The sequence below is a fragment of the Schistocerca nitens genome, chromosome 1 (genome assembly GCF_023898315.1).
Source record: "Schistocerca nitens isolate TAMUIC-IGC-003100 chromosome 1, iqSchNite1.1, whole genome shotgun sequence".
Taxonomy (NCBI): domain Eukaryota; kingdom Metazoa; phylum Arthropoda; class Insecta; order Orthoptera; family Acrididae; genus Schistocerca; species Schistocerca nitens.
In genome coordinates this window covers 503,156,307-503,159,932 of record NC_064614.1, presented here as the reverse complement: position 1 = coordinate 503,159,932, position 3,626 = coordinate 503,156,307, and positions in this window count along the sequence as shown.

The following is a 3,626-nucleotide window of genomic DNA, read 5'->3' as shown; positions in this document are numbered from 1 at the left end:
TTTTGTTATGTCTCCGTTTATCTGTTGTCGTAATTTAAGATCTGAATGAAAATTTTTATGTACTTTTATGTTTAAACTCTGTTTGTTCTTTTAGTATTTTCTTTGCATGCTTTAATTTGTAAGTAGATATTACATAAGAGCGTTCAAGTCTCTTTGCTATTATGTACAGGATTTTCATTGCTCGTTACATAAGTCAAAGATAAAAAATGGTTCAAATGGCTCTGAGGACTACGGGACTTAACTTCTGAGGTCATCAGTCCCCTAGAACGTAGAACTACTTAAACCTAACTAACCTAAGGACATCACACACATCCATACCCGGGGCAGGATTCAAACCTGCGACCGTAGCGGTCGCGGTGTTCCAGGCTTTAGTGCCTAGAACGTCAATGATAAAATTTACAGCGGAGATCAAATGGTTAATCAACTAACTTCAAGCCCTAGACCATATAAAGGAACTTTGTAACCATATAGCGTCGTTGGTACAACTGTCAAATGTGCTGTCAGAAGTTTGGTACCTATAATGATCGAAACAAAACGCATTCAATAGTACAAGTTGCCTAACCACACCTATATCCGTTTCACAGCACTGACACAGTACTTTGCTTCACGACTCGTTGAAATATCCGGCCACTGTATTTTTTATTCGTCACGATTTTTACGGATAGTCGAGATTAAACAACCAAAATGTGTAGCACGAGTTAATATGTTGACATCACGCAATTTCTGACTTTTCACAGTAATGCGAGGAACATCTTCCACCGTCCCATCTCGACTCCTCTTATCACAGTTAAATAAATCAGTTAATAAACCCAACCGCGCTATTCGTCTTTTCTAGTGGAAGGGGGCATGCAGCTATGGAGGAACTCTGTCAAGGTGTGCAGTTGGGGGGGGGGGAGGGGGGAGGGGTGGAAGAGGAGACGAGGGAGAAGTTATGGCACGCTTTACCTGTTACCAGAATCGCTCGTGTTTTCAATCAACACCATGGTCTTAATACCGAGATATTTTGCAGGAATAAAAAAATGAGTAAATGTTTATTTCATAGTCGCTCTGTTGATTCGACGCTTCTGAGACCTGCAGAATAAAGAGAATTACATAGATCATCGACCGAGCAATTCCAAACTTATTGTGCAAGGTAACACACAGTGCCATTGAGATTCCCGATCAATTCTCATGATGATTTTCCCTTTTCTAGATCCATTATGTATCTAGCTGCACACCGTAGCTCACAATGTTTTATATTACGAGTGGAGTTCAGTAAATAATCGAGCACATTATGTTCTCAACTAATTTCGGTTAAAAATGCAGACTTTATTGTGGGACATCGTGAATTACTCCCGCTTCAGCCCCTGTAGTTCCATGAAGTTTCGATAACTGGCGGCGGTATACGTATATTTCAGAATGGCGTCTGTAACAGAGGTGCGTCCCAACCAGTGACTTGTCATTGAGTTTCTTTTCCTGGAAAACTAGAGTATCGCAGATATTCATAGGCGCCTGCGGAATGTGTACGGAGACCTGGCACTGAACAAAGGGAAGGTGAGTCGTTGGGCTAAGTGTTCATCATCGCAACAAGGTCGCGCAAACCTGTCCGATCACCCACATGATAGCCGGCCGCTCACTTCTGTCATCCTTGCAATGTTGGAACGTGCGGACACTCTCATTCGAGGTGATCGACGGATCACAACCAAACAGCTCGCAGCTCAACTGTACGTCTCTATTGGTAGTGCTGACATACTCGTCCACCAGACCAGTTGGGGTATTTAAAGATATGTGCCGCCTGGGTCTCTCGCCCCTAACGGAAGACTTTCATCTGTTCGACCCAATGAAGGCTGATCGGGAGGTTATTGATGCAGCCAGACGTTGGCTTCGCAGCCAGACGTTAGCTCCGGTGTCGACCATTAGAGTCGTACTGTGCGGGCAAAAAAAAAAAAAATCTTTCCAGTCAGGTAAGGCCGTCACATTCAACGGAGATTATGTTAAGAAACAGAGTTTTGTAGCCAAAAGAGTGGGGAATAATGTGGTGTTTTGAATCCAGAAGAATACAACTTGCTTTCGGAAAAAAAGTGTAGCATTGCATACTGAAGACTTTTCGTACACTGTGGAAGGATACCGTACCATAAAAATTTATCACATTGAATAGTCATTCTATCGCATGTGTAGAATGTTTCCTTGTTTTGTGTTGTAATTTCACTTCCTGTCTATGCGATGCTACTTCAGAAGACATTATGACCAACGAGGCGATGCGGTACGTCCATCAAATAAAATATCTCACTTGAAAGGACTCGGTAAAAGAAACAAAACTCATATTTTTTACAACATGATTTGTTCTTACCATGTCGTGCTAATGCGAATTCCTTTGCATAAGAATATATCCAAAAGGACGCTACCAATATACAGATTACTTGAATGACATTTATTTTGGACACAGCAATATCTCGAATTATCAACTCTGAGTTATTAACTGGTTCTAGAAAGAATCTTTAGCTTTATAGTGAAGAGGGCGCTGTTGTGAAGGTTAAAGCTGTGTATCGAATCGGGACGCGAATCCGCACCGTCACCATTTCGAAAGCAACTCTTTATCTACTGAGCTATCCAGGAACCGGTCACGACTCACTCCTCTGCCAGTAACAGCTTCAAAGTTGAGTGTACCTCCTATTGTCCAATATATTGGCTGTTTACGTCTCGTAAGTAAAACACTAGGTTCGTCTCCAGAGGAAGAGTGTGGCTGCCATAGTTACATCGCGTTGCATACCACGCATGATCGCCATCAACCTAGGTGTCAAATTTCTGTTATTATTTATTAACTTGGAAACAGCGACGATGATGTCAGCAGTCCCAGTTGTGTTTAATAAACAAAAACTAGAACACGTCACTGAAACTCCCAAAAGACTAGCCGGTGAATAAATCACAAGGGCTTTGTTACACGCAGAGTAGCATCACAGCAAAATTTAATTGCTAGTTTTTTTACCAACAACAGTAGTGTACTTACAATTATTATGACTATACTACACAAGGTACAGCAGCCATGATTTTCAGTTGACTGGGAAGGAATTAAACTATGAGTACAAGTATTTTTGGTAGGATAGAGCTATGATAGCCATCCATGTTCTGCGACAACGTAATGCAACGTTCCAAACGTATGTCACGACAAATAAAACGATGGTCATCCGAACAATACTCTTCTTATTATTCTGTTCCCTATATACTTTAAATCCCTACAATATTAATTTCAACGTTATTATTGCGAATATCACTACGAATCGAAAGTGAAAGGAAAAAATAGTCTAAAATTAATGCTTCCAAAACCATCCCTACCGTCATAGTAAACCTGAAACTCTTAGCTGCCCTAAATTTGCACAAAACAATTGTGCTTATGATACTTCAAGTTCGTCATGTTCTTAGAACATTTTATTAATTTCCTACGGGTTTCGGTCAGCGACCGTTATCTGGTAACTGAATCAGCGTTGGAAAATAGAAATGACAGCAAAACCTGAGTATACAAGGCGTCATAGAGACACGAAATACAAAAACGTAACTTACGAAAAACTGGCTACTGCAAGTCACATGTCAATGATGTTGAACCATACAACCATAAATAACTGATGCTTGTGATTTTTGTACATTATTCA